General features: G+C 70.4%; 6 non-coding genes across 6 annotated transcripts; all 6 read left to right on the top strand.

The window, feature by feature from the left end:
• The first annotated feature begins 1,685 nt into the window (after positions 1-1,685).
• Positions 1,686-1,804, top strand: LOC125281725 (5S ribosomal RNA). The gene has a single exon (XR_007188859.1). It is a non-coding gene; the product is annotated as a 5S ribosomal RNA (ribosomal RNA).
• A 1,916-nt stretch (positions 1,805-3,720) lies between these two features.
• LOC125281726 (5S ribosomal RNA) lies at positions 3,721-3,839 on the top strand. The gene has a single exon (XR_007188860.1). It is a non-coding gene; the product is annotated as a 5S ribosomal RNA (ribosomal RNA).
• Positions 3,840-5,750: 1,911 nt separating this feature from the next.
• On the top strand, positions 5,751-5,869 carry LOC125281594 (5S ribosomal RNA). The gene has a single exon (XR_007188815.1). It is a non-coding gene; the product is annotated as a 5S ribosomal RNA (ribosomal RNA).
• Positions 5,870-7,782: 1,913 nt separating this feature from the next.
• LOC125281614 (5S ribosomal RNA) lies at positions 7,783-7,901 on the top strand. Its single transcript, XR_007188835.2, has one exon. It is a non-coding gene; the product is annotated as a 5S ribosomal RNA (ribosomal RNA).
• A 1,917-nt stretch (positions 7,902-9,818) lies between these two features.
• On the top strand, positions 9,819-9,937 carry LOC125281613 (5S ribosomal RNA). Its single transcript, XR_007188834.2, has one exon. It is a non-coding gene; the product is annotated as a 5S ribosomal RNA (ribosomal RNA).
• A 1,911-nt stretch (positions 9,938-11,848) lies between these two features.
• LOC125281593 (5S ribosomal RNA) lies at positions 11,849-11,967 on the top strand. The gene has a single exon (XR_007188814.1). It is a non-coding gene; the product is annotated as a 5S ribosomal RNA (ribosomal RNA).
• The last annotated feature ends 422 nt before the right edge of the window (positions 11,968-12,389 follow it).

Below are 12,389 nucleotides of genomic sequence, written 5' to 3'. Positions count from 1 at the left end.
CGGGTGCCCGTGGCACAGCCAGGCGCCCACAGCCCAGCCCTTCCACCTCCAAGCCCCAGGAACGCCCACAGCCTATCCCGGGGTGCGGGCTGGGGGCTGGTGTGCAGGGCGGTGGGCGCTCAGGGGGCGGCGCGAGAGGAGGCGGAGGCGGCGGAGGGAGGTGGAGGGAAAGCGGCCCGGGCGAGAGGAACCGCGGGAGCCCCGGGCGGGCCGTGACCCCGCCTCTGCAGGCGTGCGCTCCCTGGGTTCTCGGCCTCCTCCCTGCCTCCGGGCCCTCTCCTCTCCCGAGCCCCTAGCAGTTCGCTTGGGCCGCCCGCCCACCGCAGCGCCCCGGGCCAACCGCCTGCCGGCCCCGCCTCCTGCCTGGGCCCGCCTACACCTTCTCCCCACCAGCCCTGGGCTGCGCTCCCGCCAGAAGGGCATGGCCCTCCTTCGCACCGGTCACCGTCCCTTTGCCCCTGGGCCCGGGCGTCCGTGCTCCGTGCGCACAGGACACAAGATGGCCAACCGCCCGGGGCCTCAGGCCCCGTGGGCACCCGACTCCGCGCCCCGTCTCAGCGGAACAGCGAGGCTCGCTCCCTCAGCGAGACCCCGGGGCGCCCCGCACCACGGCGACAAGGGCCACCAGAAAATAAAGGACGGGGCAAAAGAAAGAATGCCTCGCACGCCCCCACGCCAGAGGGGTGCTGGGCAGGAATGGCAGCCCATCGGGATTCCCGCCACCTGGGCTGCAAGTCCTCGGGCTCCGAGGGAGGGCTCCTATGGCAGCTCCAGGGCGCGGCCGCCTTGCCCAAAGCGCGCCCAAGCGCGACCGCCCTCCCGTGGGCTAGCTGCCGCGCCCACACAGCGTCCTGTGTGTCCCTGTGTGTGGGTGTGTGTCACCTGTGTGCACCTGGGTCTCTGTCCCTGTCCCTGTCCCCGTCCGCATCCGGGTCGGGGTCTGCGTGTCTGTGCTGGGGTGTGACAGGGTCTGTGTGTTGGATAATCTAATCTCTCTCTCTCTTTCTCTCTCTCTGTCACACACACAGACCACACACACACACACACACACACACACTCTGTCCCTCCCCGTCTCTCCCGTCCAGTGTGTCCCCTAAGTGTCCCCCCACTCCGTGTCTCTCTGTCTTTCCCTGTGTGTCTGTGTGTGTGCGTATTGTGAGCCGGCCCCTGGTGTCTCTCGATCAGGTCCTGGTGTCGCTGGGTGGGGAGGGGAAGGGTGGCGGAGGAAGGGCCAGGGGGTTGGGATGGTGATGATGGTCTGTGGTGGCGCCCGAGGCTTCCGGTGGGCTTTGAGCCCGGCGGCCGGGAGAGGAGGAAAGGCCAGTGGGCGGGTTGTGCTCCCCGCGGGGGGCGGGGGGGTTGGGGGGCGCTCTGAGAACACCTCGGGCCTCGCCCCCGGCGCCCCGACCCACCCCGTTGCCATCCCGGGAGCCAAGCGGCGGCGCGGCAGGAGAGTCCCGGGACGGGAGAGCGCGCGGACTTCCGCGGCTCCGGGGTGCCGGAGGCATCTTGTCCCCTGGGCGTGCTGGCTGGCAGGCAGGCAGGCAGGCAGGCAGGCAGGCAGGCACCAGGCCCAGGCCAGGCGAGGAGGGCTGACAATCGCTCGGCAGGGGCTGGGCTGGGGCTGGGGCTGGGGCTGGGAGGGGCGGAGCAGGCTCTTGGGGCACCGAGCGGCAGCCACAGGCGTCTACGGCCATACCACCCTGAACGCGCCCGATCTCGTCTGATCTCGGAAGCTAAGCAGGGTCGGGCCTGGTTAGTACTTGGATGGGAGACCGCCTGGGAATACCGGGTGCTGTAGGCTTTTCTCCTTTTCTTTTCCTTTCCTTGCCCTTCGCCCTCCCTTCCACTCCCTCTGCCGCCAGCGGCCCGCCCCCCCAACCTTGCCCAACCCGGCTCCATTCAAACCCCACGTGCCCCCACCTCACCACAGGCCATGCGTGGTGGGCCCGACCCGCTCGCCACACGCCACACGCCACACGCCACACGCCACACGCCACACGCGCAGCGCAACGCGGAACCCTGGCCCTCTGCGGGTGCCCGTGGCACAGCCAGGCGCCCACAGCCCAGCCCTTCCACCTCCAAGCCCCAGGAACGCCCACAGCCTATCCCGGGGTGCGGGCTGGGGGCTGGTGTGCAGGGCGGTGGGCGCTCAGGGGGCGGCGCGAGAGGAGGCGGAGGCGGCGGAGGGGGGTGGAGGGAAAGCGGCCCGGGCGAGAGGAACCGCGGGAGCCCCGGGCGGGCCGTGACCCCGCCTCTGCAGGCGTGCGCTCCCTGGGTTCTCGGCCTCCTCCCTGCCTCCGGGCCCTCTCCTCTCCCGAGCCCCTAGCAGTTCGCTTGGGCCGCCCGCCCACCGCAGCGCCCCGGGCCAACCGCCTGCCGGCCCCGCCTCCTGCCTGGGCCCGCCTACACCTTCTCCCCACCAGCCCTGGGCTGCGCTCCCGCCAGAAGGGCATGGCCCTCCTTCGCACCGGTCACCGTCCCTTTGCCCCTGGGCCCGGGCGTCCGTGCTCCGTGCGCACAGGACACAAGATGGCCAACCGCCCGGGGCCTCAGGCCCCGTGGGCACCCGACTCCGCGCCCCGTCTCAGCGGAACAGCGAGGCTCGCTCCCTCAGCGAGACCCCGGGGCGCCCCGCACCACGGCGACAAGGGCCACCAGAAAATAAAGGACGGGGCAAAAGAAAGAATGCCTCGCACGCCCCCACGCCAGAGGGGTGCTGGGCAGGAATGGCAGCCCATCGGGATTCCCGCCACCTGGGCTGCAAGTCCTCGGGCTCCGAGGGAGGGCTCCTATGGCAGCTCCAGGGCGCGGCCGCCTTGCCCAAAGCGCGCCCAAGCGCGACCGCCCTCCCGTGGGCTAGCTGCCGCGCCCACACAGCGTCCTGTGTGTCCCTGTGTGTGGGTGTGTGTCACCTGTGTGCACCTGGGTCTCTGTCCCTGTCCCTGTCCCCGTCCGCATCCGGGTCGGGGTCTGCGTGTCTGTGCTGGGGTGTGACAGGGTCTGTGTGTTGGATAATCTAATCTCTCTCTCTCTTTCTCTCTCTCTGTCACACACACAGACCACACACACACACACACACACACACACTCTGTCCCTCCCCGTCTCTCCCGTCCAGTGTGTCCCCTAAGTGTCCCCCCACTCCGTGTCTCTCTGTCTTTCCCTGTGTGTCTGTGTGTGTGCGTATTGTGAGCCGGCCCCTGGTGTCTCTCGATCAGGTCCTGGTGTCGCTGGGTGGGGAGGGGAAGGGTGGCGGAGGAAGGGCCAGGGGGTTGGGATGGTGATGATGGTCTGTGGTGGCGCCCGAGGCTTCCGGTGGGCTTTGAGCCCGGCGGCCGGGAGAGGAGGAAAGGCCAGTGGGCGGGTTGTGCTCCCCGCGGGGGGCGGGGGGGTTGGGGGGCGCTCTGAGAACACCTCGGGCCTCGCCCCCGGCGCCCCGACCCACCCCGTTGCCATCCCGGGAGCCAAGCGGCGGCGCGGCAGGAGAGTCCCGGGACGGGAGAGCGCGCGGACTTCCGCGGCTCCGGGGTGCCGGAGGCATCTTGTCCCCTGGGCGTGCTGGCTGGCAGGCAGGCAGGCAGGCAGGCAGGCAGGCAGGCACCAGGCCCAGGCCAGGCGAGGAGGGCTGACAATCGCTCGGCAGGGGCTGGGCTGGGGCTGGGGCTGGGGCTGGGAGGGGCGGAGCAGGCTCTCTTGGGGCACCGAGCGGCAGCCACAGGCGTCTACGGCCATACCACCCTGAACGCGCCCGATCTCGTCTGATCTCGGAAGCTAAGCAGGGTCGGGCCTGGTTAGTACTTGGATGGGAGACCGCCTGGGAATACCGGGTGCTGTAGGCTTTTCTCCTTTTCTTTTCCTTTCCTTGCCCTTCGCCCTCCCTTCCACTCCCTCTGCCGCCAGCGGCCCGCCCCCCCAACCTTGCCCAACCCGGCTCCATTCAAACCCCACGTGCCCCCACCTCACCACAGGCCATGCGTGGTGGGCCCGACCCGCTCGCCACACGCCACACGCCACACGCCACACGCCACACGCGCAGCGCAACGCGGAACCCTGGCCCTCTGCGGGTGCCCGTGGCACAGCCAGGCGCCCACAGCCCAGCCCTTCCACCTCCAAGCCCCAGGAACGCCCACAGCCTATCCCGGGGTGCGGGCTGGGGGCTGGTGTGCAGGGCGGTGGGCGCTCAGGGGGCGGCGCGAGAGGAGGCGGAGGCGGCGGAGGGGGGTGGAGGGAAAGCGGCCCGGGCGAGAGGAACCGCGGGAGCCCCGGGCGGGCCGTGACCCCGCCTCTGCAGGCGTGCGCTCCCTGGGTTCTCGGCCTCCTCCCTGCCTCCGGGCCCTCTCCTCTCCCGAGCCCCTAGCAGTTCGCTTGGGCCGCCCGCCCACCGCAGCGCCCCGGGCCAACCGCCTGCCGGCCCCGCCTCCTGCCTGGGCCCGCCTACACCTTCTCCCCACCAGCCCTGGGCTGCGCTCCCGCCAGAAGGGCATGGCCCTCCTTCGCACCGGTCACCGTCCCTTTGCCCCTGGGCCCGGGCGTCCGTGCTCCGTGCGCACAGGACACAAGATGGCCAACCGCCCGGGGCCTCAGGCCCCGTGGGCACCCGACTCCGCGCCCCGTCTCAGCGGAACAGCGAGGCTCGCTCCCTCAGCGAGACCCCGGGGCGCCCCGCACCACGGCGACAAGGGCCACCAGAAAATAAAGGACGGGGCAAAAGAAAGAATGCCTCGCACGCCCCCACGCCAGAGGGGTGCTGGGCAGGAATGGCAGCCCATCGGGATTCCCGCCACCTGGGCTGCAAGTCCTCGGGCTCCGAGGGAGGGCTCCTATGGCAGCTCCAGGGCGCGGCCGCCTTGCCCAAAGCGCGCCCAAGCGCGACCGCCCTCCCGTGGGCTAGCTGCCGCGCCCACACAGCGTCCTGTGTGTCCCTGTGTGTGGGTGTGTGTCACCTGTGTGCACCTGGGTCTCTGTCCCTGTCCCTGTCCCCGTCCGCATCCGGGTCGGGGTCTGCGTGTCTGTGCTGGGGTGTGACAGGGTCTGTGTGTTGGATAATCTAATCTCTCTCTCTCTTTCTCTCTCTCTGTCACACACACAGACCACACACACACACACACACACACACACACACTCTGTCCCTCCCCGTCTCTCCCGTCCAGTGTGTCCCCTAAGTGTCCCCCCACTCCGTGTCTCTCTGTCTTTCCCTGTGTGTCTGTGTGTGTGCGTATTGTGAGCCGGCCCCTGGTGTCTCTCGATCAGGTCCTGGTGTCGCTGGGTGGGGAGGGGAAGGGTGGCGGAGGAAGGGCCAGGGGGTTGGGATGGTGATGATGGTCTGTGGTGGCGCCCGAGGCTTCCGGTGGGCTTTGAGCCCGGCGGCCGGGAGAGGAGGAAAGGCCAGTGGGCGGGTTGTGCTCCCCGCGGGGGGCGGGGGGGTTGGGGGGCGCTCTGAGAACACCTCGGGCCTCGCCCCCGGCGCCCCGACCCACCCCGTTGCCATCCCGGGAGCCAAGCGGCGGCGCGGCAGGAGAGTCCCGGGACGGGAGAGCGCGCGGACTTCCGCGGCTCCGGGGTGCCGGAGGCATCTTGTCCCCTGGGCGTGCTGGCTGGCAGGCAGGCAGGCAGGCAGGCAGGCAGGCAGGCACCAGGCCCAGGCCAGGCGAGGAGGGCTGACAATCGCTCGGCAGGGGCTGGGCTGGGGCTGGGGCTGGGGCTGGGAGGGGCGGAGCAGGCTCTTGGGGCACCGAGCGGCAGCCACAGGCGTCTACGGCCATACCACCCTGAACGCGCCCGATCTCGTCTGATCTCGGAAGCTAAGCAGGGTCGGGCCTGGTTAGTACTTGGATGGGAGACCGCCTGGGAATACCGGGTGCTGTAGGCTTTTCTCCTTTTCTTTTCCTTTCCTTGCCCTTCGCCCTCCCTTCCACTCCCTCTGCCGCCAGCGGCCCGCCCCCCCAACCTTGCCCAACCCGGCTCCATTCAAACCCCACGTGCCCCCACCTCACCACAGGCCATGCGTGGTGGGCCCGACCCGCTCGCCACACGCCACACGCCACACGCCACACGCCACACGCGCAGCGCAACGCGGAACCCTGGCCCTCTGCGGGTGCCCGTGGCACAGCCAGGCGCCCACAGCCCAGCCCTTCCACCTCCAAGCCCCAGGAACGCCCACAGCCTATCCCGGGGTGCGGGCTGGGGGCTGGTGTGCAGGGCGGTGGGCGCTCAGGGGGCGGCGCGAGAGGAGGCGGAGGCGGCGGAGGGGGGTGGAGGGAAAGCGGCCCGGGCGAGAGGAACCGCGGGAGCCCCGGGCGGGCCGTGACCCCGCCTCTGCAGGCGTGCGCTCCCTGGGTTCTCGGCCTCCTCCCTGCCTCCGGGCCCTCTCCTCTCCCGAGCCCCTAGCAGTTCGCTTGGGCCGCCCGCCCACCGCAGCGCCCCGGGCCAACCGCCTGCCGGCCCCGCCTCCTGCCTGGGCCCGCCTACACCTTCTCCCCACCAGCCCTGGGCTGCGCTCCCGCCAGAAGGGCATGGCCCTCCTTCGCACCGGTCACCGTCCCTTTGCCCCTGGGCCCGGGCGTCCGTGCTCCGTGCGCACAGGACACAAGATGGCCAACCGCCCGGGGCCTCAGGCCCCGTGGGCACCCGACTCCGCGCCCCGTCTCAGCGGAACAGCGAGGCTCGCTCCCTCAGCGAGACCCCGGGGCGCCCCGCACCACGGCGACAAGGGCCACCAGAAAATAAAGGACGGGGCAAAAGAAAGAATGCCTCGCACGCCCCCACGCCAGAGGGGTGCTGGGCAGGAATGGCAGCCCATCGGGATTCCCGCCACCTGGGCTGCAAGTCCTCGGGCTCCGAGGGAGGGCTCCTATGGCAGCTCCAGGGCGCGGCCGCCTTGCCCAAAGCGCGCCCAAGCGCGACCGCCCTCCCGTGGGCTAGCTGCCGCGCCCACACAGCGTCCTGTGTGTCCCTGTGTGTGGGTGTGTGTCACCTGTGTGCACCTGGGTCTCTGTCCCTGTCCCTGTCCCCGTCCGCATCCGGGTCGGGGTCTGCGTGTCTGTGCTGGGGTGTGACAGGGTCTGTGTGTTGGATAATCTAATCTCTCTCTCTCTTTCTCTCTCTCTGTCACACACACAGACCACACACACACACACACACACACACACACACACTCTGTCCCTCCCCGTCTCTCCCGTCCAGTGTGTCCCCTAAGTGTCCCCCCACTCCGTGTCTCTCTGTCTTTCCCTGTGTGTCTGTGTGTGTGCGTATTGTGAGCCGGCCCCTGGTGTCTCTCGATCAGGTCCTGGTGTCGCTGGGTGGGGAGGGGAAGGGTGGCGGAGGAAGGGCCAGGGGGTTGGGATGGTGATGATGGTCTGTGGTGGCGCCCGAGGCTTCCGGTGGGCTTTGAGCCCGGCGGCCGGGAGAGGAGGAAAGGCCAGTGGGCGGGTTGTGCTCCCCGCGGGGGGCGGGGGGGTTGGGGGGCGCTCTGAGAACACCTCGGGCCTCGCCCCCGGCGCCCCGACCCACCCCGTTGCCATCCCGGGAGCCAAGCGGCGGCGCGGCAGGAGAGTCCCGGGACGGGAGAGCGCGCGGACTTCCGCGGCTCCGGGGTGCCGGAGGCATCTTGTCCCCTGGGCGTGCTGGCTGGCAGGCAGGCAGGCAGGCAGGCAGGCAGGCAGGCACCAGGCCCAGGCCAGGCGAGGAGGGCTGACAATCGCTCGGCAGGGGCTGGGCTGGGGCTGGGGCTGGGGCTGGGAGGGGCGGAGCAGGCTCTTGGGGCACCGAGCGGCAGCCACAGGCGTCTACGGCCATACCACCCTGAACGCGCCCGATCTCGTCTGATCTCGGAAGCTAAGCAGGGTCGGGCCTGGTTAGTACTTGGATGGGAGACCGCCTGGGAATACCGGGTGCTGTAGGCTTTTCTCCTTTTCTTTTCCTTTCCTTGCCCTTCGCCCTCCCTTCCACTCCCTCTGCCGCCAGCGGCCCGCCCCCCCAACCTTGCCCAACCCGGCTCCATTCAAACCCCACGTGCCCCCACCTCACCACAGGCCATGCGTGGTGGGCCCGACCCGCTCGCCACACGCCACACGCCACACGCCACACGCCACACGCGCAGCGCAACGCGGAACCCTGGCCCTCTGCGGGTGCCCGTGGCACAGCCAGGCGCCCACAGCCCAGCCCTTCCACCTCCAAGCCCCAGGAACGCCCACAGCCTATCCCGGGGTGCGGGCTGGGGGCTGGTGTGCAGGGCGGTGGGCGCTCAGGGGGCGGCGCGAGAGGAGGCGGAGGCGGCGGAGGGGGGTGGAGGGAAAGCGGCCCGGGCGAGAGGAACCGCGGGAGCCCCGGGCGGGCCGTGACCCCGCCTCTGCAGGCGTGCGCTCCCTGGGTTCTCGGCCTCCTCCCTGCCTCCGGGCCCTCTCCTCTCCCGAGCCCCTAGCAGTTCGCTTGGGCCGCCCGCCCACCGCAGCGCCCCGGGCCAACCGCCTGCCGGCCCCGCCTCCTGCCTGGGCCCGCCTACACCTTCTCCCCACCAGCCCTGGGCTGCGCTCCCGCCAGAAGGGCATGGCCCTCCTTCGCACCGGTCACCGTCCCTTTGCCCCTGGGCCCGGGCGTCCGTGCTCCGTGCGCACAGGACACAAGATGGCCAACCGCCCGGGGCCTCAGGCCCCGTGGGCACCCGACTCCGCGCCCCGTCTCAGCGGAACAGCGAGGCTCGCTCCCTCAGCGAGACCCCGGGGCGCCCCGCACCACGGCGACAAGGGCCACCAGAAAATAAAGGACGGGGCAAAAGAAAGAATGCCTCGCACGCCCCCACGCCAGAGGGGTGCTGGGCAGGAATGGCAGCCCATCGGGATTCCCGCCACCTGGGCTGCAAGTCCTCGGGCTCCGAGGGAGGGCTCCTATGGCAGCTCCAGGGCGCGGCCGCCTTGCCCAAAGCGCGCCCAAGCGCGACCGCCCTCCCGTGGGCTAGCTGCCGCGCCCACACAGCGTCCTGTGTGTCCCTGTGTGTGGGTGTGTGTCACCTGTGTGCACCTGGGTCTCTGTCCCTGTCCCTGTCCCCGTCCGCATCCGGGTCGGGGTCTGCGTGTCTGTGCTGGGGTGTGACAGGGTCTGTGTGTTGGATAATCTAATCTCTCTCTCTCTTTCTCTCTCTCTGTCACACACACAGACCACACACACACACACACACACACACACACACACACACTCTGTCCCTCCCCGTCTCTCCCGTCCAGTGTGTCCCCTAAGTGTCCCCCCACTCCGTGTCTCTCTGTCTTTCCCTGTGTGTCTGTGTGTGTGCGTATTGTGAGCCGGCCCCTGGTGTCTCTCGATCAGGTCCTGGTGTCGCTGGGTGGGGAGGGGAAGGGTGGCGGAGGAAGGGCCAGGGGGTTGGGATGGTGATGATGGTCTGTGGTGGCGCCCGAGGCTTCCGGTGGGCTTTGAGCCCGGCGGCCGGGAGAGGAGGAAAGGCCAGTGGGCGGGTTGTGCTCCCCGCGGGGGGCGGGGGGGTTGGGGGGCGCTCTGAGAACACCTCGGGCCTCGCCCCCGGCGCCCCGACCCACCCCGTTGCCATCCCGGGAGCCAAGCGGCGGCGCGGCAGGAGAGTCCCGGGACGGGAGAGCGCGCGGACTTCCGCGGCTCCGGGGTGCCGGAGGCATCTTGTCCCCTGGGCGTGCTGGCTGGCAGGCAGGCAGGCAGGCAGGCAGGCAGGCAGGCACCAGGCCCAGGCCAGGCGAGGAGGGCTGACAATCGCTCGGCAGGGGCTGGGCTGGGGCTGGGGCTGGGGCTGGGAGGGGCGGAGCAGGCTCTTGGGGCACCGAGCGGCAGCCACAGGCGTCTACGGCCATACCACCCTGAACGCGCCCGATCTCGTCTGATCTCGGAAGCTAAGCAGGGTCGGGCCTGGTTAGTACTTGGATGGGAGACCGCCTGGGAATACCGGGTGCTGTAGGCTTTTCTCCTTTTCTTTTCCTTTCCTTGCCCTTCGCCCTCCCTTCCACTCCCTCTGCCGCCAGCGGCCCGCCCCCCCAACCTTGCCCAACCCGGCTCCATTCAAACCCCACGTGCCCCCACCTCACCACAGGCCATGCGTGGTGGGCCCGACCCGCTCGCCACACGCCACACGCCACACGCCACACGCCACACGCGCAGCGCAACGCGGAACCCTGGCCCTCTGCGGGTGCCCGTGGCACAGCCAGGCGCCCACAGCCCAGCCCTTCCACCTCCAAGCCCCAGGAACGCCCACAGCCTATCCCGGGGTGCGGGCTGGGGGCTGGTGTGCAGGGCGGTGGGCGCTCAGGGGGCGGCGCGAGAGGAGGCGGAGGCGGCGGAGGGGGGTGGAGGGAAAGCGGCCCGGGCGAGAGGAACCGCGGGAGCCCCGGGCGGGCCGTGACCCCGCCTCTGCAGGCGTGCGCTCCCTGGGTTCTCGGCCTCCTCCCTGCCTCCGGGCCCTCTCCTCTCCCGAGCCCCTAGCAGTTCGCTTGGGCCGCCCGCCCACCGCAGCGCCCCGGGCCAACCGCCTGCCGGCCCCGCCTCCTGCCTGGGCCCGCCTACACCTTCTCCCCACCAGCCCTGGGCTGCGCTCCCGCCAGAAGGGCATGGCCCTCCTTCGCACCGGTCACCGTCCCTTTGCCCCTGGGCCCGGGCGTCCGTGCTCCGTGCGCACAGGACACAAGATGGCCAACCGCCCGGGGCCTCAGGCCCCGTGGGCACCCGACTCCGCGCCCCGTCTCAGCGGAACAGCGAGGCTCGCTCCCTCAGCGAGACCCCGGGGCGCCCCGCACCACGGCGACAAGGGCCACCAGAAAATAAAGGACGGGGCAAAAGAAAGAATGCCTCGCACGCCCCCACGCCAGAGGGGTGCTGGGCAGGAATGGCAGCCCATCGGGATTCCCGCCACCTGGGCTGCAAGTCCTCGGGCTCCGAGGGAGGGCTCCTATGGCAGCTCCAGGGCGCGGCCGCCTTGCCCAAAGCGCGCCCAAGCGCGACCGCCCTCCCGTGGGCTAGCTGCCGCGCCCACACAGCGTCCTGTGTGTCCCTGTGTGTGGGTGTGTGTCACCTGTGTGCACCTGGGTCTCTGTCCCTGTCCCTGTCCCCGTCCGCATCCGGGTCGGGGTCTGCGTGTCTGTGCTGGGGTGTGACAGGGTCTGTGTGTTGGATAATCTAATCTCTCTCTCTCTTTCTCTCTCTCTGTCACACACACAGACCACACACACACACACACACACACACACACACACACTCTGTCCCTCCCCGTCTCTCCCGTCCAGTGTGTCCCCTAAGTGTCCCCCCACTCCGTGTCTCTCTGTCTTTCCCTGTGTGTCTGTGTGTGTGCGTATTGTGAGCCGGCCCCTGGTGTCTCTCGATCAGGTCCTGGTGTCGCTGGGTGGGGAGGGGAAGGGTGGCGGAGGAAGGGCCAGGGGGTTGGGATGGTGATGATGGTCTGTGGTGGCGCCCGAGGCTTCCGGTGGGCTTTGAGCCCGGCGGCCGGGAGAGGAGGAAAGGCCAGTGGGCGGGTTGTGCTCCCCGCGGGGGGCGGGGGGGTTGGGGGGCGCTCTGAGAACACCTCGGGCCTCGCCCCCGGCGCCCCGACCCACCCCGTTGCCATCCCGGGAGCCAAGCGGCGGCGCGGCAGGAGAGTCCCGGGACGGGAGAGCGCGCGGACTTCCGCGGCTCCGGGGTGCCGGAGGCATCTTGTCCCCTGGGCGTGCTGGCTGGCAGGCAGGCAGGCAGGCAGGCAGGCAGGCACCAGGCCCAGGCCAGGCGAGGAGGGCTGACAATCGCTCGGCAGGGGCTGGGCTGGGGCTGGGGCTGGGGCTGGGAGGGGCGGAGCAGGCTCTTGGGGCACCGAGCGGCAGCCACAGGCGTCTACGGCCATACCACCCTGAACGCGCCCGATCTCGTCTGATCTCGGAAGCTAAGCAGGGTCGGGCCTGGTTAGTACTTGGATGGGAGACCGCCTGGGAATACCGGGTGCTGTAGGCTTTTCTCCTTTTCTTTTCCTTTCCTTGCCCTTCGCCCTCCCTTCCACTCCCTCTGCCGCCAGCGGCCCGCCCCCCCAACCTTGCCCAACCCGGCTCCATTCAAACCCCACGTGCCCCCACCTCACCACAGGCCATGCGTGGTGGGCCCGACCCGCTCGCCACACGCCACACGCCACACGCCACACGCCACACGCGCAGCGCAACGCGGAACCCTGGCCCTCTGCGGGTGCCCGTGGCACAGCCAGGCGCCCACAGCCCAGCCCTTCCACCTCCAAGCCCCAGGAACGCCCACAGCCTATCCCGGGGTGCGGGCTGGGGGCTGGTGTGCAGGGCGGTGGGCGCTCAGGGGGCGGCGCGAGAGGAGGCGGAGGCGGCGGAGGGGGGTGGAGGGAAAGCGGCCCGGGCGAGAGGAACCGCGGGAGC

The sequence above is a fragment of the Ursus arctos genome, unplaced genomic scaffold, assembly GCF_023065955.2.
Source record: "Ursus arctos isolate Adak ecotype North America unplaced genomic scaffold, UrsArc2.0 scaffold_7, whole genome shotgun sequence".
NCBI lineage: Eukaryota > Metazoa > Chordata > Mammalia > Carnivora > Ursidae > Ursus > Ursus arctos.
The sequence above is the reverse complement of the archived record's forward strand: the minus strand, read 5'-3'. Positions and strand labels throughout refer to the sequence as shown.